Below are 22519 nucleotides of genomic sequence, written 5' to 3'. Positions count from 1 at the left end.
ATATGTAATTAATTATACAGTTGGTTGCAAAAAAAACGGAAAACGAAAATTTTCCTAATGTAAATTTGATTTCGTCCATTTCTCAATTAGCTGTCTACTTGACAATACCCATCGAATAATTTTTAAAAATGTTATTGAATTTTGACGTTAATTCTAACCCATCTCTTGTAACAAGATTTCACATTTTGAAAAAATTGTAAAAATGTGTCAGTTTTATTCTGACAGTTTCCGTTTTTTTTGCAACCAACTGTACATAGATATTTCTTATATTTGTGACTCAAGATTTGTGTGTTTGTTTCACATAATTATGTTATAAAGTGAAATAGGTATATGTACAGTGGCGAGCACGGAATTTCGCACTCATTGGACATTTCACTGACATAATTTTATTAAAATGAGATACTGGCGGCAGTTTCGTGACAGTTTAGGTGAAACATCACTCATGATAACATATATCATGATTGATTATAATGACCATAAAGCTTAGACTAGATAGTTTTTTTTTATTGACATACAAATTGGTGTGCGAAATTCCGTGCTCCCCACTGTACATACATACAGTGCGTTCGTAAACTTCGGAATAAATTCGATAAAATTGTAAGTATTAATTTCTGAGAAAAATCCTCGAAGAGGTCAACTTTGTTTTTAAAAAATGCATGTTGTACAGTACGTTATTTAAGTTGACAGCTTGTCGTCTCCTAATAATGACGTCATCAATAATTTTTTTAAATGACAACCCTCACTTTTTTCATCTTTTTCTGGTAGACCTTCTTAGTACTTAAAGGACTAGTGAAAAAAATTGATACCTTACATAATAATTTTTTTGGGAAAATGACAAATTTTACTTAATTTTTAATGTAAAAATCAAACGAACATCTCAGGTTAACAATAAAATTTAACGCAAATGTTGAAATTGCCTCCCGCCAACTATTTGGCACTCACCGACACTTTGTACACTGCGCTCAATAATGTCAGGGTTTATTTGTTCCGTTTCAGTGCGAATTCTCTACCACAAATCATTCTAAATTGTTTGGTCTATTAAAATAAACCTTCCATGGTAACTAAATCTATTGAAAAAAAATTAATTCAAAAATTAAATTAAATTTTTTGAAGTAAAATTTGTCATTTTCTCAAAAAAAATGTTATGTAAGGTGACAATTTTTTTCATTGATCGTTTAGCTAGTACTCAGGCGTACCAGAAAAATTAAAAAAATGGAGGTTGTCATTTAAAAAATTATTGATGACATCATTATTAGGAGATGATAAGCTGTCAATATAAGCAAAGTACTGAGCAATATGCACTTTTTAAACAAAGTTGACCTGTTCAAGGATTTTGCTCAGAAATTAATACTTACAGTTTTACCGAATTTATTCCGAACTTTACGAACGTACTGTATACCTATTGTAGTAACATATACTTATTGTAGTAATGAGTACGGTGTTATTAATGAAATGTTTATAATAGTGTATTAAAACATAAGTTTTATAAAACTTAATATTAAGACATGAGTCAGATTTGCAGCACGACTGCCGCAGACAGGAGTGCCTAGTGCCTGTAAGTGACAAGCGTTCTTAAGTTTTATAAAACGAGTTTTTTTATGCTATTTTTTCTAATTTGCATATTAAATACATGTTTTTTACAAATAAAATCAAATTTGGTTATTTAGGGAATTTTGTGACAGTTGGTAACACTTTTATTTCAAAGTTGATATTTAAAGTAAAATTTTATATTTAGATCTAGACTAAACATAATTGACATTTTTCGCAAGCGAAATTGCAATTAAAGATGAATTATCCAGAAATACGACAAACAGCAGAGAATAACACTGTAAATTTGCTTGCGGCAATGTGTGTTACCAACTGAAAAAAGTTTCTAGATTTCGGATGTGTATTGGCTTATTAACGCATTTAAAATGATTGCGTTAACAGCTTTGTTAAAACAGCAAACTAGAAAAAATAATGAAAAAAAAGCAATATTTAAAAAAAGATCTTTCCCAAATTAATAGGGCTCATAAGACACTTCATAATTTATAACACGTTAGAGTTTTATTAAGTTGTTCTAAAAAAATCAACAGTTCTTACGAATACATGACGTGTCGCTGAAGTTTTGTTTATTCAATTATTATGGGTTAGTTATATTTACTAACATTAGTTATGAACTATCTCGATAAAAACGGTAATAAAGTGAAATAAATCGGCAAAAAATACGTTTATCTACTTTGCGTTACTAATGGACTCATTAATACATAAACTACATGACAAAAAAAGGTAAACACCATTTTATTGATCTTGATTCTCTTGTTATCATCCTACGACGTCCGGTGTCCCTAGCCCTGTATTCATGGCCTTCTGGAGTCCATGCCTGACAACATCTTAAAATGGTGCCTACAGATCTGCCAATTCTTCTGGAAATTTCTAAAATCCGCCTTCTTTCAAAGTCACTAAGCTGAGGAATCTGACCAAGTGTACGCACTCGCGGCATTTCTTGCCTTACAAAAACACTTTTTCAACAAGTTTTCTAAAATTCAAAAGTCAAAATTTTCAATGTAAACTAAATTTCCTTACACTTGTAATAATCGACCCAGCAGCACAAAAGGCAGAATACTGCATAGATAGGGCTGCAAATTTAATCATATCTTATCTGACCCAAAACACATTTGCCCGCAAAAACTGGAGCAGCCGAAATTTCAGGAATTAGTAAAGCAAAGTAGATAATAGTTATTTATGTAACAAGTGAGTAAAGTAATACTTTTTGTTACAAGAATGAAAATTTTGCCGCACGAGCGAAGCAAGTGGCAAATCTGCCGAGTAAAAAAAAGATACTTTACTAACGAGTCCTTTATTAAAAGCACAGGTTTTTTCATTCATTTGCATTCATAATAGTATATTATGTTATGAGGATCAAAAATGAAGTTTTATGTGCTGCGGCTGGTAGACCAGCCAAAGCCAAAGCTCCGAATAACATACTATTTTTTCTTCAAACCTTCATAACAAATTTTTTAAGACATGTTCAGAAACCAGGTAGGAATTTCAAATGTTTTAGCTAATTTACTTTACTGCCGCTCATCAGCGGAGATAATAACTTCACGGACGCCCTCAGCGGAGATAATAACTTTATCTGCCGCTCGTCAGCTCGTGAGATGCCATGACAATGAAGTGACACTTTAGCATTATCAATGCAGCAGGATAATGTCATAATTTACGGACGTTTGAAGAAAAAAAACTTTTTTTAACGCAAATGCGTGACGCCAAAAAATAGTAGGTACAGTTGGCTTAAAAAAAACGGGAAATGAAATTTGACCTAATATGAATTGGAAATTTAATTTGTCAATTTATGTCAATATGTGTCTGTTTGACACTAGTATTTCTGACACATAAGTGCAGTTTTTTAACCTGAATTATAAAAGGTCGTTTCAAACTATAAAAATTTAATAAAATCTGACAGAAGTTTTTCTGACAGTTCCCGTTTTTTTTGAAGCCAACCGTATATTACATTATTATGTTTTGGACAATAATCTATTAAATTTGTTCAGTTATTTTATTTACATATATTAGACCATGGCCAGCTCCATTAAACCTATGATTATGGCCATCCCAATTTCCCTAAATTAACGACATTTCAAAGAATGCCGTGGAGTGCAAGGAGTATAGAAGTAATAACAATAATTTAAAAAAAAATCTACTGGAGGTCACTATATGACCTCACGTTACACGAATGTCACAGAATCAATTTTTCATGTGAATTGGGATGGCCATAGTCATAGGTTTAATGGAGCTGGCCATGATTATACAAAGAGAATTTGTCATAGTGTGTTTTTTACTTACAATTCTCATTATACATTACGTTGTCTGTTGTTGTTCGGATGTCACTTAAATTCTCATTGGTTGACATTTACTATCGGGTGATTTTAATGGACATATCCGGATAGACGTAAATCACCGGATATGGTGGAATGGCTTTTATAAATTATTAATTCATTAGGTGTGGTTGAGCTCATATTTTAAATTTCGTTCAATAGCGACCGGGTTGGCTGATATCGTGCTCCACCGGCAGCAGTCAGCTCCTTTTTGTTAAGTTCTTTTTATAATAACAAAACCGATAAGACAACAGAAAATTAAAAACTTCTCACGACACAACACGTCGTTTTAATTTAACAAAAACGGTCCTTCGAACAACCTATCATCATACGTAACATTGGTCTATCTCCGAGCCGGATTACGAAAAAACCCACCCGAATCAGGATACCAACAACCCGCAAAAACAGAAATCGAAAAAGTCATTCAATCAAAAGTGAAAAAGCAGTTCATCACCAAGACGTAGGAGACGGCACAAGGTCAGTGGTTCTTCCCCCTTTACCTCTCCAAATTACCCCCTGGATTCTTGCGTTGTACCGTTTAATTTGAAGTCAATCAATCAATTAGTATTTTCTTCGTACAAAAAATTGCGACAATGCCGGACTTAGCGGAGTTAACCCTCGAGCGTGATAGAATAAAAGCCAAATTGAATCGAATGAAAGAAATAATAAACGATTTCAAGGAAGGTGATGATTTGGATGAACTAAGATTACGTAGACCAGACTTAATATCGGCGTACAAAGAGTTCGAGAAAATTCAATCGGACATCGAATCTCTCAGTACCTCTCGCGACCAAAGCAAAGCAGTTGCAACCGAATGGATCAATTTTGAAACTCTGTATTACAATTTATTAGCAAAAATAGCTAAATTTCTAGATAAACAATCCATCGCGTCGGAAAACGGATCGCAACCAGTAGTAACGCCATCAGAAGTATCGGTAAAACTACCGGATCTAAATTTACCAACGTTTTGCGGAAAATATTCAAACTGGACTAGTTTCCACGACACCTTTCAAACTTTAATACATACGAGAACGGATTTAAATAATTGTCAAAAATTCCATTATTTGAAATCATGTTTAAAGGAAGATGCTTTCAGTACAGTAGAAGCATTATCAATTTCGTCAGGTAACTACCAAGTAGCGTGGGACCTTCTCGAAAAACGATACAACAATCTTCGATTAATCGTTCAAGAACATGTCAATTCAATTTTATCAATTCACAGAATTTCGAAAGCCTCAAATACGGCATTGAGACAATTAATCAATGATGTCAACACTAATATAGAAGCGTTAAAATTTTTGAAACAACCAACGGACAAATGGGATGCCTTATTAGTGCCGATAATAATCGAAAAATTAGATTACGGAACAAATCGGGAATGGCAGTCCAGATTAAAAACTGAAGTTCCAGCATTAACTAGCTTAATGGAATTTTTAGAACAAAGATGTCTAACTCTAGAAGGTCTAGAAAATTTAAACAAATTCAATGTGAGTAAACAGCCCACTTCATCAAAATGCAATCCCAACGCGAGTAAATACACCAAAGGCTCAGCGACTCAGATCCAGGTAGATAACCAACAGTTTACATGTCATAACTGTAAAATCCTACCCATAAAATTTACAAATGTGCACAATTTTTGAATCTCTCGCACCATGACAAAATTCAAAATGTTAATAACAGAAATTTGTGTAAAAACTGTTTAAGACCGAATCATTCAACAGCGGATTGTAGGTCTAAATTCAAATGCAAATATTGCCATCAAAACCATAACAGTCTTCTTCACCAACAAGACGTTGTCCTAAATTCAATTGAACAAGGAACGTGTAATTTAGCAACTCCTCGAGTGAACGAACTGAAAAAGGGTAACGGACCACATAAGGTCGTTTTGCTTTCGACGGCATTAATTTATGTCAAAAACAATAAAAATAAACTCCATGAATGTCGTGCCTTACTGGACGTAGGTTCGCAAACCAGCATAATAACGGAATCTTTAGCGAAAAAATTAAATTTGAACTTGAGTAACAATAATATTTTCCGACGACCACTATGCAATATGGCACATTTCACACAGTTTTCCCTTAGTGAAAATTTAAAATTGCAAACAATTTCAACACGAAGAAATGTAAAATTTGAGAAATCTGATTGGCCGACAGCTGTGTGTTTTTATTTTGCACACAGGCCGATGATTAACGATGTCTATCTTTCCGCGCCACGGCATAATTATTTTGTCCGCAGCTAGAGTGCTCTGCCGAATGATATTTGAAGTTTCAACTTGACGTTTGCGCCGTTAGCAAGTGGAAGATAGAATAAATACTATCTTTGGGAACGAGAAATTGGAACTTTAGCTTCTTCACTTGTAATGGGTTTAGGATAAGTTGTAAAAATTATAATAATGACGATTTGCGATAGTGGTAAGTTTTTGCCTGCCGACGTGCTAGTCTAGTCTACCTTCTAGTTACAAAATATCGGAAAAATATCGTCTATAACACGTGTTGAAAATTCGATTTCACACTCGTTTGCTTAAGCCACGCGCCTACGGCTTGTGGCTCAATTCTGCAAACTCGTGTTAAATCTTTCATTTTCAACACTTGTTATACAACATATTATTCCATACAAGGAATAAATCAAAAAATTATCACTTCAAAGCAATCAACTACGGTAACAATAAAATCGCGAGTAAATACGTTTTCGTCAGAAATTTGAGTTTTACCAAAAATCACTGGAAATATTCCTGAGTATTCTGTAAAGAATTTAAACATTAACATTCCGGAAGATATTCAGTTAGCGGACCCAAATTTGTATAAACCATTTCCTATAGACTTATTACTTGGGGCCGGACTCTTCTGGAAATTATTAGATTCAGGAAAAATATCATCACCGGGACAACCCCACCTGATAGAAACATCTCTCGGTTGGTTGGCGGCGAAATCTCGAAAAACTCGCTAACAAACGTCAGTAACATAAGCTTGATTACGGACAACACAGTCGAAAACCAAAATTTTGGGAAATTGAAGAATACAAATCAAAAAGTAACTGGTCAGCCAAAATCTTTCAACCAAACTATGGGCGATTTACCAAAACAAAGGCTCGAACCAGCACGACCTTTTGTCAAAACCGGCATCGACTACATATTATAGGTCCTATTTTAATAAAGGAAGGAAGTGGTCGTGGAAAACTGAGGAAAACGAAAGCTTACATAGCACTGTTTATTTGCCTTGTGACGAAAGCAATTCATTCAGAATTGGTTGGAAATTTAACATCGGAATCATTTTTAGCAGCATTAAAACGCTTCATTTCGAGACGTGGTCATGTCACCGATCTCTTTTCGGATAATGCAACGAACTTTAAGGGCGCCGATAAAGAGTTATGCAACTTTTTTTTAATCCGTTAACTTTCAAAATGTTACCGATGCCTTGACACCGTGCAATATTTCATGGCACTTGATTCCACCACGTTCTCCCACATTCGGTGGCTTATGGGAAGCCAACGTTAAGTCCGTCAAACGACATTTTAAACGCGTGGTAGGAGATACGAGTCTTAATTTTGAAGAAATGTATACGGTCTTAGCAAGAATTGAGGCTTCCCTTAACTCCATACCTTTATGTCCCGCCTCGAACGATCCTAACGACCTCCTGGTCCTAACACCCGGGCACTTCTTGGTTGGAGAACCACTGATGGCTCCGGTAGAACCGAACCTGTCATCGCTGCCAAGAAATCGTCTATCACGCTGGCAGTACACTGAACAAATTCGTCAGCATTTTTGGACTCGTTGGCGTAAAGAATATTTGACGTCATTACAACAACGATCAAAATGGAATCGACCACCAGCCACAATACAGCCAGGATCAATGGTCTTCATCAACGAAGACAACCTCCCTCCTCAACAGTGGCTTCTCGGTAGGATAATTCAACTTCATCCAGGCAAAGATGGAATCACTCGAGGTGTTTCCATTAAAACAACTTCCGGCATCCTAAAACGAGCGGTCAACAGAATCTCCATCCTGCCCATGGACAACGACCACGAAGTGGCGAACGACAAGGAAGTGCAGTGAAGTGAGAGTTGTAAATAACAAGAAAACAATGTGTAATCCATTGTGTAAACGAGTAGAATTTTACCATACTTTGTAAAGTGCTACTGAATTTGTACCATATTGTTTATAACTAGTAGAATTTTCTTTAATTTAAAATTGTTTACACCATGTAATAGAATTTCAATTTTTGTTAAACTATTCTAAATAGTTCAACGGGGGCGGCATGGTTGAGCATGGTTTTAAATTTCGTTCAATAGCGACCGGGATGGCCGATATCGTGCCCCACCGGCAGCAGTCAGCTCCTTTTTGTGAAGTTCTTTTTATAATAAAAAAAAAACCGATAAGACAACGGAACAACTTCTCACGACACAACACGTCGTTTTAATTCCCGGCCCTTTGGCAAATGTTTATACAGGGTTATTCTAAATGATTGTAGTCGAAGTAGGCCATGCGCATGTTGTTACGTTTTTGCCGCTTTCATGTGAACTGTCAGTTGTGTCGCTGTCACTGTCATTTTTTAGGTGAAAAGTGCGGTGATGAGGATTTTATTTATTTTTGTTAAATTAACGATTGAATCCAGAAATTTTGAGTAGTTCTACAATCAATTTTAAAAATATTGAGTTGTTTTGCACCCAATTTACATATCATTTTGATGATTTTTTTATGTGGAGCGGCAACCATAAATTTTACATTCAGTTTTCACGCCTACTTCGACTACAATCATTTAGAATAACCCTGTACCTTAAACAAAAACGGTCCTTCGAACAACCTATCATCATACGTAACAAGGTGTGCAGCACAGCACAGCCTCCTTGTGACACGAATAATTTATGGAAGCCCTGTATAAGCAATACAAAATAATTTTGATTATTAACAATATTTTATTTAATAATTTTCTAAAAAAAAATTATATATTTTTTTTTGATTATTAACAATATTTTATTTAATAATTACACTAGTTTACAAATAATAATTTTTTTTATATACCTTTTATCAAAACCTTGTTTTTATGTTTAATTGCCTTCTATAAAAGACAAATGATAGTCAAAATTGTTTTATCACCTCACAGTTTTTTGCTAAAAAATACAATATTTCTGCTTCTCTGCATGAATGCCTGCAATTTAAAGTTCATTGTTTTAAGACATCTGGTATCAGAAAGTGTCCTAAATTGTACAAAATGTATGATAGTAGATCGTGTAAATTACCTTCTGATCGTTTTTGTTGCGTTTGTGGAAAATTTATATTTGCAAAAAAAGGAAGACCTATATCAGAAGCACTGAAATCAGGATATCTGCATTAATTTGGTTTTGCAATAACAAATCAAGAGAAGAAATGGGTTTCACACGTTTTTTGTGAAAGCTGCAGGATAACTCTAACACGATGGGTATCTGGAGAAAAAAAAATTCTTCAATTTGGAGTTCCAGTATTTTGGCGAGAGCCCGTGAATCACGAAAACGACTGTTATTTATGCATGACACGGACTTTAGGTATAAATTCCAAAAACAAACATAATTTTTTTTATCCTGATGTTCTGTCTGTCACAAAGTCGATTCTACATTCAGAAATCCTACCCCATCCTGTTTGTCTTTGAAAGAAAAAAATGCTTGCATATCTTTTAAAAATTTTGTCAAACGATAACTAATATCGGGAAATTGTCCCGCAATTATTGCAAAATTATCACTAGATGGGTGTAAATATGTCTCTTAAAATACATTTCCTTCACTCGCATTTGGACTTCTTTCCTGAAAACTTAGGTAGCACAAGTGACGAGCAGCACGATGTGAAATTTTTTGGAGATCGGTACAAAGGCTTTCGGGATGAAAGTATGTTAGGGGATTACTGTTAGTCTGTTATAACGGAAACTGCTGCAGAAAATTATAAGAAACAAAGTAAAATAGGTAATTTTTGATTTTGTTGATTTAGGAATTACTCTTGTATTATTATTGCTAATGATTAAATAGTTCTTTAACTTGACGTGATAGAATTTTTTGAATATTTTTTCTGAACTCAGTGCCCCAAAATCTACAAGAAATTACAATTTTCAGCTAAGGTATATAAACCGTGTAAACCAGTGTTATCTATATTATTGTGTCCCAGAACTCGCAAATCTGATTTAGAGTGCGCTTTCGATGGTGATAAACTGATAAATGAAAGCAATAGTGTTAAAAAGATGGTCAGGGTGTAGTAAATTTTTTGTGATTAACAATTAAAGTTGACCGATTAGAAGGTCGCTGTTAATTTTTATTACTAATACGATTCATACGTATTACACGTTACTTAGAAACTGAGGGAAAGCACTCAGTTTTCTTGTAAAGGTGAAAACTGTTCGAACACTATTGGTCAATTTGAAAAATTCATAACTAAGCTATTGCACCCTGAATATTTTTCTGAACGTTTTTCACTTCCATTACGACTAAGGAACATGTTCTTTAAATATGGTTCGCCAGTTCTGGGACACCTCTATATTAGCAGTATACTAGTTTCAATTTGGTTGTAGGTCGTAAAATTTTATGGTACTTTAAGTTAAAGATCTTGCGGGGCTTATAAATCCTAGTTTACCACTAGCAGGTAATATTTTAAGCAGGGTTGTATTGTACATTTGGTATATTTGCATTGTACGGCAAACGGCACGCGCCGCTTTCCAACCTTTTCAAACCCAACCATTGTGCCCGTTAATCGCTCATAATATCCAATAAAATTTTACGACCTACAACCAAATTGAAATTACAATACATCTACAGTTACAACTGTTATTATACCCTATCTTCCTCGCCGAATTCATTTTCGTGCGCATCCTTCTTCGGTGATTTCCGTTGAAACACACTCTTTTTTTTTTTCTATTTATCAAACGTGAATTATTCTATGGTTAATTTTACACGATTTTCTGACTTTGCTTATCAATTAAGTGAAACGTCTACTCAATATAACCTTATTAGCAGTTATAATTTATCTAAATTACATATTAATTCTGTTTCTTGTGATGTACGTTAAATTTAATAACTTTTTAAGTGCCTTCATAACAGTGAATGTCATTATTGATGTGGTGGTCTGTTTAGAAGCTGTTAAACATTCATAAAAAATGTTAACACAGAACTAATCTTTTTATAAAGCTGAAACAAAATTGTTGTTAGATAGTTAGAGAAAATTAACTTTAATTTTGAAATAAGAGCAAAAATAAAGAATACACTTTGCACATTCATATATTCTTATCGATGATTTTATTTCATAGATTGAATACCACAAGGTGTTAGTGAATTTTTGAAATATCTTTTTTTGGAATCTAAAACATTTGTTGAAATGATAATTTAACTTACTGATATAAAGAGTGTGTGGTTAATGATGACGATGCCTGAGCTCGACAACATTGCATACATTTGCGACTTTGTTAATAAAATTAGATAAATTCGTCTATTTGGCAAACTCCACAAATACCACGGTAATTCTTTTGCAACATCATGTAATTGTACTGACTGTAAAACAACGATAATTTTCACAAGAATTTTAAATTTGTATTGGTACCTCATTTTCAATAGACTGTCCAGCGATGCAAAAGCCTGAAGTTAACAGTCCTCCTGTTAGTGCAAACAGTGACCCCCTCAATAGCGAATTGTCAAAGTCTTTCTGAAACGTTCTCTTATAATGTGAGTTCGAACGTGATAGTGAAACTTACCAAATAAAATATCAAAGACACGGAGAACAAGATGGAACTTGTCGTAATAAGAAATATCGGATAGTAAATAAACTCGTTAAGTCGATTTACTATTCTGAAATCATATATGATGAATGAAAATGACAATAATTTTGAAACTTACGATAAGAGATTTTGGTGGTACTGAATGCAAAAACTCAACTCTTCTTTCACATGATCCTGGTACTGTTTGCTGCCTATACATTCTTCGACATTCCAGTTTTCAGGTACATCGCTTAGTTGCTGTAGTCGTTTATTTAATAAAAAATACTGATATTTGAGATGTAAAACAAAATGAATTAAAACAAAACCACACGACATCATAGTAAATCCAACGTGATACATCGATATGTAAAATAACGCCAAGAATGGAGGAGCGTTCTTGCCTAAATAATCAGTGAACACTTTCACTGGTAAAACAATTTCATATTCGTCCCCGTACCAAGGGAGACCGGCAGTTGAAGTGGCAAAAGACGATAAAAGTGTGACCACCACGAAGATATTTATGAACTTAACTTGTCTGCATATATACTGAAAATTATCTTCGCCCATGCTCCTCAAAGGCCAAAATGTTGGGAAAACTTCATCGACAAGTTTCATGTAACCCTCTTGCTTTGTAACCACTACTAAGTAACACGAAAATCCCTAAAATTTATGGAATATTTATTCAATTTAAACAATTGTGGGAATCGTCAAACAATGCAAGAACCGAAAGTTAGTAGACTATATTTTTTCCAAAATTCCTTATCCAATGTTGTACACAGAACGTATCCACAAGGAGCGGACGTTCCTACCAAAAACAATATTATGCAGATCCCTATTCTTCTTGCAATTTTGGAAAGGTACAGGAGATTAGGTAACAGTCTTAATGCAAACAGAATGTCTTCTGAAGAATAGAATAGGAAACCACAGCATTGGTTAGTTTTAATGAAGTTACCTTGAAGTATTTGTTTCATTTTTATTTTCAAAAATATTATGTAATTTTCACATGTGTTAGCTAGCACAACGAGGAGCTTTATTAAGCTTTTCTAAGAAAGAAAAGGTCCTTGGGATTATATGACGTGTCGCTGAAGTTTTGTTTATTCAATTATGAGTTTAGTTGTTTACTAACATTAGTTGGGGCTACGGTCATATAATGTTCTTTATTTATATTACAAAAAGAATATACATAATCTGTTTTTTTACTTAGAAATCTCATTCAGTAGGTTGTCTATTTTTCTGGAGTTACTCAAGTTCTCATAGATTGACATTTACTATCGAGTGGTTTTCATGGAGTCATATCTGGCTGGATCTAAAATTTAAGAAATCACCGGACGTATGAGCAATAACGAATTTTTGATTATTGATAATATATTTTTTCTTCAAACGTCCGTAAATTATGACATTATCCTGCTGCATTGATAATGCTAAAGTGTCACTTCATTGTCATGGAATCTGACGAGCTGACGAGCGGCAGATAAAGTTATTATCTCCCCTGGGAGCGGCCGATAAAGTCATTATCTCCGCTGAGGGCGTCTGTGAAGTTATTATCTCCGCTGATGAGCAGCAGTAAAGTAAACTAGCTAAATCATTTGAAATTCCTACCTGGTTTCTTAACATGTCTTAAATAATTTGTTATGAAGGTTTGAAGAAAAAATAGTATATGTTAATCGGAGCAAAAATGGTTTTATGTGCTTTGGCTGGTTTGTCTGCCTCACTGCGTTCAGCAGCCAATCTACCAGCCGCAGCACATAAAACTTCATTTTTGCTCCTCATAACATAATATACTATTATTTTTAATAGATTACACACAATTGGTCCAGGCTTAATATACTCAAATAATGTGGTAGTGGTTGCTGGTGAGTGGCCATAGAAATATTTCTCATAATTAATATCAGAGACTGCAAGTCCAAGCATTGAAACTAAGATCTGATTTTTTTTAATAAAAGTGCAAATAATTGTCGAGGTAAATCTCACTCGTCAGTTTATACATATTTGGTATAAACCTGAAACAAAATTGTTGAATTAAGTTAAAATAAGAAAAAGATATGCCATTCATATCAAATAATTTTTAAAATTGTGGTCAATTTTACTAAGTTTGTTTTGGGTTAGTTACTTTAAATTAAAGTTAATTGCTGTATTTACTTATTTAAATAGCATATGGTGATTCTTAATAAGTCAGATAAATTTCGCAATTTTGCAAGTTCCACAATTATAGCTTCAGTTTCAGTGCAGAATCAGGTAATCGTTCTGACTTCTGACTAAAACGAAATTTACTGAAACATTCTTGACTTCAATTTCTACTTCTTATGTGAGAATGCAGAAGTCTGCAGTTTTGAGGGCTTTGAGAGTACTGTCGCGAGCAAAAAAAACTGGTCTTCAAATCCAGGCTTTGACACAATGGAAAATGCTCCATTGTAAAACGGTCGTAAATATCATAACCTATCATCATGTTGTATGACATTACTTGTAATTTTTTTCTCATTTTTTTGACACATGGTTGACATGGGCATAACCAGGCAGGTCATTTTTTTTAATTTGTGACAATCTAACTAAATTTTGAAATGACGTTGACGACCAGAATTTTTTGCTCGCGACAGTAATATGATTATTATTCCTATGAGTAAGGAATTTTCAAAGTTTTTTTTAAATATACAGTCTGTAATCAAAATACACGGAAATGCGTTTATCTTCAAGCGGTCCAAAATTGCGCCTTTGTGTATCTCCATAGAGACGTTTAAACTGTCTTTTTTTTCTGAGCGGAGTAGAAGTGTCCCACAGGTGGTTCGACCGGGTCAAATGTAAGGTCATTTGAAGTATTTGTCACGATTTATTTATCAATTACAACTATCAGTTACACGAAATATGTAATTAATAAATTATCCCCATTAAGATAAAGCCTTTAAAAAAGCGAAATAATGAAATAAGAAATTATTATCCAATATTTAACCGATTTGACTGTGATTAAAGACGAGCCGCCCATTGTGGGACTTGTGGGCGTGTCCACTGTCCAAGGATGTCAGATCAGATGTCAAGAATAGCACAAAATTACCCTTCAGTGTTAATAGGTAAACAGTTGTAAGTTGTAATCGTTTGCTATTTACGTTTTGATAACGTTTGTTGTACAGAGTGATCAACAAGAAACCAAATCAAGAGTGCTACCTCATCTTTTGTTTTATCGAAACGTATTTCTATCATGAATCAGCCACTTTTACTTACTTGCTGTGCACTCGTTTTGTTGGTTGCCTACCTCTCAAAAATCTATTATGAATTGCCTTTATAATTTTTTTGTAATTCATGAATAATAGATTTAAAAGAAAGTTATAATTAATTATTATTTATTATTGATTAAGGAAAAAACACACAGTTACACAAAATTCCTTCATAAGGCACAATCTTTAGATACAACATTTTAAAAATAATTATTTTTTACAATTCTTTGTTTTGTTGTTTTCTCTAAGAAAAGGACAAAAGTTATTATTCTCTAATTTTTGGGTAATTGAGAACTTACTCGTATCTTTTCTAGCAGTGTTTAAAACATTTAAATTACTCCAAGGTCAGAAAATAAGTTTTCACAAACACTGCTCAAAATGTTCTCCATTGTGGTCCAGACAGAATCAAACTCGCCTCTCATAATTTCAAAAACCCTTATGAAGCTGTCAATTTGTTTAGGGTAATGTGTGGGTTTTATTTCTTGCAACACACAAAGGGAAACAAATTAATATCCTTCTTAAAAATTTCCTGATAAGTGCCAGAACACAATTTAACTTGTTGTCTTAAACGCCTTATGGAAGTTGAGGGATGTTCCTTGATAATTTATTGAACATTTTGCACCATTTCTAAAATGTGAACTAAGGATTGACCTGACTTCTTCTTAATGATGGATTATAATTTGCTAAAATTATGCACTATAATTTTAAGACATTGATAAACTTGTTGATAACCAATACCATCAGGTTCGGACATCTGGCTTGAAATTCTTCGGTGTAAGGGGGTACAAAGTAAGGCCAGTCTTCATTTTCTTGTTTCACCCTCTTTCAAAAATAATCTAATAAAAATGCCTTCTCTTTAATGGTAAAACCCATTTTACAACTTATTCTGGGATAATTATTGCTTACAACTTCAATAAACGTCTGTAAACTTTGCCGATATCGAAGATTTATTTTCTAGGTTAAATCACTTAAATTGTCAACAACAACAACCTTGAATTTTGAAATGTGACATTTCAAGGAAGCATCTCCGTACCAGTGGCGTCGCGTTTGGTAATAAAGATGATAATTTACTTACTCTTACAAATGTAAAATGTTGCTCTTATTTAATATTATAAATTGTTTCCCTTATCTTATAATAATAATAAAATGCACAATTATAATTCCAACGTCTAAAATTCATAAGGTATCATTTTTTATTAAGTAGCGTTTAAGACCATAAATTGTCTACGCCCATGTTTTGACCGCTTATGTGCATATGATTTTGCTACGACGTGACCGATAATTTGCAACGCTTGCTCTGATTTGGATTCTTGTTGATCACTCTGTATTTAGCGAACATCTGAAGTAAGTGAAGTAAATTGATGCAGATCGCGGCAAACTCAATGTAGATCTAATCCGACCACAGTGCCGGGCGAAAAGTGTATGATTTCTACATACATAATTGCTCATGATGCAAAGTTTCTGGTTCCATAGGTAAAATTTCTGAGTTCGCTAGAGGGCTAGAGGAAGAATTATAGATTATAATTGTAGGTTAGGTATGACTGCTTGTCATTAAGTGTGACCGCTTTCGATGCAATGAAATCAAATGAAATGAAATCACCAGTTTGACGATGAGAGATATCCAAGATTTGGGCTCTGCTATGCAGTGGAACTTGTCGTAGGAAATATTGATTTTTAAATAGATTAGTTAAATCGATGTCCTCGCTGAAATCAAATATGTACACATTTTATGTAAGAACATCAAAAAACTAGAGATCTAGAACAAGATGAATCAAAATAAAAGAAAAACAATATGCGAATCGTTAAAACGAGAATTATTTTTCCAGTATGCTGAAATTGTTTAGTTAAGTTTCATCCATTTAGGCTCATTCCAGCGGAATTATTAAACACTAATGGAGGATTACAAAGCAGAAGTTCTTTTTCTGTAAAGTTGAAACAAAGTTATTGAATTGAGCTGAAAAGATAGTAAAGATACACTTTACGTGGTTGAATCAAATTTTATATTTTGGTAGGGCTAATTTTAAATTGAAGTACCTATTGTACTCATTGGAATAAATAATTTGCGATTCGGAATGTCCCACAAATACTACGCAAATTTCACAGTTTAGAATCATGTAACAGTTCTGACTAAAAAAATTGAAACAAATTTTCTGAAAAGTTCTTGGCTCAGATCTCATTTTCAAATGCTCAACTAACAGTGCCCAAAGCCAAAGGTAGGAGGTCTCCTGACAATACAATCATCTCTCCTTTCACTAATGAATTTTCAAAATTTTTCTAAAATGTTTGCGTAAGTTGATTTTACTATGCAGCTTTCGAAACACGCCAAGCAGAACACAAAAGACACTGCACACCCAGTGCAACTTGTCATTATAATACATATAATATTGGATAGTAAATAACACCATTAAATCAATTTCCTACACTGAAATCACACACCCACATTAGTACGAACATCGCAAAAAGTTCAGTACAAGAGGTAGGTATTGAATGTAGTGAGAACAAAATAGAGACACTCCTTTACATGGTATTGGTACTGCTGACTGTAAATATTCTTTTTACACTAAAAAATAAATATTGCAATTTGAGGTGAACAGTAAAATATATTACAATCAAAACACAACAAAGAATAGAAAACTGGTCGTAAAAGACAGTGATGTAAAATAATAATGTAAATTGCAGGTGTAGGTAGCACCTTTGCTAAAGTAATCAGTGCACATTTTAGAGCACCAACTGAAGCACCGAAAGATATTACGGTATTAAATATTATAAAAGTACTAACTGTTCTTTCTGAAATTTTTTGATTACTTTTAAGTGGATTGTTCATCATTGTTAATCTGGAAGTAATTTTAGCTCACTATGCTGACAGATTGAAGACAACATTACTGTAATATTACTGTAGTAGTCTGACGTGTCTTTTCCGATTTGTTCATATACTTAGGTACATTTTAGAAAAAAGCCGGATATTTTAATTTCAGTAGCCAGCTTTTTTCGAAAGTGTGGTGTGGGTCGCAATTTCAATTTCGTCGGGCTCGTGGACTAATAAAGGACTAATAAAGTAGAGAGAACATACAGGAGTTGAGAGGAATTGTTTAAAACAATCGTTGAATTAAAAGTTTATTATTGACAATTAAAAGTATCACATAGTCTCCTTTTTAACGTCTGGATATTATTAGACATAACCTTTTTCATTTTGTCAATTCCTACCTTGCTAATTTCATCATTCTCATTTGCAACATCCTCCGGTGTGATGTGATTCACACAAGACGTACTTGGAGATGGATCCTCTACGGAGCATCAATTTTATTTGCTACGCATTACTGAAAGTAGTCTTCTTCGACACTGGACACTGTGGCGTTTCAAGGTCGTAATATCACTACCCGCAAGTGCCGGACTCCGCATCTTGTAGTTTCAAGAAAGAGGCAATTTTCGAAGGTATTTTCGACACTGTGTTAATTCCAAAAACCTGCATCGTGCATTTTTTTATTTATTCATCACAGAAAGAATCTGCTGTAGGAAATATTACGTTTAGGGCATGTATTTCCTGTAAATGTAACAGCAGGCGATCCTTCTCTCATAATTGTGACTCTGTGTGAAAAATTCGTCTTCGTATTAGATATGTCAGACTAGCATATTTTGAAATAGTAATGTTTTTAGGTACTTTTAAATGTTGCCTCCAACATCCATATTTTGTCCACACTATCAAGTCACAAACCTTTCCTTAACATGTCAGCAGGGCATCTTCAGTTACTGCTGTTGCACCCTTTTTTCTTCTCCAACCGTTAAACTTGAGCTTCTTCGCTGATTTCCGTTGAAATGCATTATCTTCCATTTTATCAACGTGAATTATTATTTTTACACACATTTTACACGATTTTGTTATTTCGATTATCACTTAAATCAAACAACTCTATTTAATTATATGTTTATTAATAGTCATAACTTAACTATATTATTGATTTTATTTCTTGTAATGCACGTCGAATTTAATAACATTTAAGTGCTTTCGTAATAGTGAATGTCATTATTCATTAATCATTATTGCTGTGGTGGTCTGTTCAGAAGCTGTTACGACTAAACGTTCATGAAAAATGCTAACACAGAAGTTATCTTTTTATAAAGCTGAAACAAAGATGTTGTTAGACACTTTGAAAAAATTAACTTTAATTTTGAAATAAGGCCAAAAATAAAGAATACACTGTACACATTATTATATTCTTATCGATGATTTTATTTCATAGATTGAATACCACGGGGTTTTACTTACTTATGTCTTATATGTAATTTAAATTTAGATAATAAAATGTTAGTGAATTTTTAAAATATCTTTTTTTTGGAATCTAAAACATTATTTTGTTGAAATGATAATTTAACTTACTGATATGAAGAGTGTGTGGTTGATGATGACGATGCCTGAGCTCGACAAGATGGCATGAATCTGGGATTTTGTTAATAAATTTAGATACATTTGTCTATTTGGTAAGCTCCACAAATACCAGGGCAATTCCTTTGCAACATCATGTAATTGTGTGGACTGAAAAACAATGATAATTTTAACAAGACCTTTAGGCTTGTTATTTGTACCTCATTTTCAATAGATTGTCCAGCGATGCAAAAACCCGAAGTTAACAGTCCTCCTGTTAGTGCAAGCAGTGATCCTCTCAATAGTGAATTGTCAAAGTCCTTCTGAAAAATTCTCTTAATGTGAGCTCGACCGTGATAGTTAAACTTACCAAATAAAATATCAAAGACACGGAGAACAAGATGGAACTTGTCGTAATAAGAAATATCGGATAGTAAATAAACTCGTTAAATCGACTAACTATTCTGAAATCATCTATGATGTATGAAAGGGAGAATGATTTTGATACATACGATAAGAGATTTTGGTGGTACTGAATGCAAAGAGTCAACTCTTCCTTCACGTGGTGCTGATACTGCTTGCTGTCTATGCATTCTTCAACATTCCAGTTTTTAGGTCCATCGCTTAGTTGCTGTAGTCGTTTATTTAATAAAAAATACTGATATTTGAGATGAAAAACAAAATGAATTAAAATAAAACCACACGCCATCATAGTAAATCCAACGTGATATACTGATAAGTAAAATAACGCCAAGAATGGAGGAGCCTTCTTGCCTAAACAATCAGTGAACACTTTCACTGGTAACATAATTTCATATTCGTCCCCGTACCAAGGGAGACCAGCAGTTGAAGTGCTAAAAGACGATAAAACTGTGATCACCATGAAAATATTTATGAACTTAACTTGTCTGTATATATGTTGATAATTATCTTCGCCCGTACTCCTCAAAGGCCAAAATGTTGGAAAAACTTCGTCGACAAGTTTCATGTAATCCTTCTGCTTTGTAATCACTACTAAGTAACATGAAAACCCCTAAAATTGATCAAATATTTATTCAATTTAAACAATTTTGGTAATCGTAAAACAATGCAGGAGCCGAAAGTTAGTAGACTATATTTTTTCCAAAATTCCACATCCAGTGTTGTACACAAAACGTATCCACAAGCAGCGGACGTTCCCACCAAAAACAATATTATGCAGATCCCTATTCCTCTTGAAATTTTCGAAAAGTACATAAGTTCAGGTAACAGTCTTAATGCAAACAGAATGTCATCTACAGAAGATTAAAACAAAAACACTAGCACTTGTCAGTTTTAATAAAGTTACCTCGAGGTAGCTGTTTCATTTTTATTTTCAAAGATTTTCAGTAATTTTAAGATGTGTCAGCTCACTCAGCTAGCACAACGAAGAGTTTTATTAAGTTTTTCTAACAAAGGAGAGATCCTTGGACTTACATGACGTGTCGTTGAAGTTTTGTTTATTATGAGTTTAGTTGTTTGCTAACATTAGATTGTAATACTGTTATGAAGTATCCCGTTAAAAACGTACCTGTTCTCAATAAAGTAAAACAAATCAACTGAAAATACATTAGGTTTCGGAAAATAATCTATTTGTTCAGTTCTTTTATTTATACATATTACAAAGAGAATATTTATCATAATGAGTTTTTTTATAAGACCGTAAAATTGTTGAAGTAAATCGCACAGGTAACTTTATAAAGCTGAAACAGAATGATTGAATCAAGTTAAAAAGATATGGACTGTTTATTTAAATTTATCTTCAAAGTTGGCGTTGAATAGTCGATTGTGGACGAACCAGTCGTCAATTTGCAGAGTAAAAACACAAACAACGCAAAAAGTGAGGTTATATTTAAGAAGCTGATCCGTGATCTGTAATCCGTGGTGCGTTGTGCGTTCAAAGCTGACTCTTCAACGCCCACTTTGAGGATAAATTTAAGTGAACACCCGATACTTTATTCCCAAACATCAATTTTTATTTTATTAAATTATGTGTGGGTTTTTATTAGGAAAGATATTTTCAAGTAGGCATTACTTGAATAGTTTTTCAATTTAAAATTTGAGGTTATCTTCGGAAATTGAACAAAAAATATTGCTGTTGGGCGGTTTGAAATTTTAACGTGTGTTTCTTTATTCGTCTGACAATATAATAATATTTTGTGCACACTTGAATCATTTCATATTCATCTCTATAAGTATAACTGAAGCATCGAAGGATCTTATTACAATATGAAAAATTACAAATTCTTTTATCAATTCCACTCGAATGGAAATTACTGTACCTAACAGTCTGACGTGTCTTTTCGGATTTGTTTACATGTGATTGCTTGATTCATATACAGGGTGATTAATCTTTTACCGCCGGTGGCAAAATGACCTTTAAGAATTGAGAAAAATTTATAATAGTATATTATGATACAAGTTTATAAGGAAGCCTTTAAAGCACGCGCGACGAGTTTAAGAGCACGACGCGTAGCGGAGTGCTTTTAACGTCGCAAGTGCTTTAAAGGCCCTTATAAACGTGTATCATACGCTATTTTTTATTATACCTGCACTACAATCTCAAAATTATAACAAAAAAAGTAAATTGAAATACCTTTTCTGAACAAATCTGTGTCATTTATCGTTGATATAGAAATGGTCAATTGTTGTTGTTTTGTTGCTATTATAAATTTTCTATAAATGTCTATTTATCATTGTTCAAAATGTAGGTGAATTTGTTGTTACCTAAGCAACCCTTAAAGCTCGGCGTGCTTGAATCGCCTGTTTTCGCACGCTCAGGCGTGCTTAAAACGGCGATTCTGATGCAGGTATAATAAAAAAAAAATTTATTGAGCAGATATTTATAAAAAACTGTTTTTCAAAAAAAAAATTATGTTCAAATTTTTGCATCAGAATGTGGCTAATGGCGTATAAAATCAATATCTGCAATCCGTTTCGAAAAATGTTTGATAGTTTTTGAATTAAATCGATTTTAATGGAAAAGTTGCTTTTATTGATGGTTGTTGGCTTTTAGTGTTGTAAATTTTCTCCAACAATGACTACCTTGTAAAACTGACCTGCTTAGACGAATTTCTTCGATTTTACAAAGGACCCCCTGCTGTGGCAGTAAAAATTCTCTAATAAATCTTATTGTTAAGATATTTGGACATTATGTCGTAAATCATGAAGCAAATACAAATTTGAATATCAAAATGCGTTTATTTCAATAATACCATACGCTAAAATTAATTTAACATGGTAAAATTGTGTGAAAATACCTGAGTGTGCATATGCTACAAAGTTGAATAGATTAAACAATTAATAATTGAAAAAATGGCAAAATTTGACCTAATTAACTTATAAATTTCATTTTTTGATATTATGTGCCTTAT

General features: G+C 33.4%; 1 protein-coding gene across 1 annotated transcript in view; it reads right to left on the bottom strand.

Annotated features, from left to right (window-relative positions):
* The window catches only part of LOC138134078 (loricrin-like), a 67429-nt gene that overhangs the window by 42356 nt on the left and 2554 nt on the right, over positions 1–22519 (bottom strand). The window lies entirely within an intron of this gene.

Source organism: Tenebrio molitor, chromosome 6 (genome assembly GCF_963966145.1).
Source record: "Tenebrio molitor chromosome 6, icTenMoli1.1, whole genome shotgun sequence".
Taxonomy (NCBI): Eukaryota; Metazoa; Arthropoda; class Insecta; order Coleoptera; family Tenebrionidae; genus Tenebrio; species Tenebrio molitor.
Note: the sequence above shows the minus strand (reverse complement) of the source record. Positions and strands in the feature narration are given on the sequence as shown.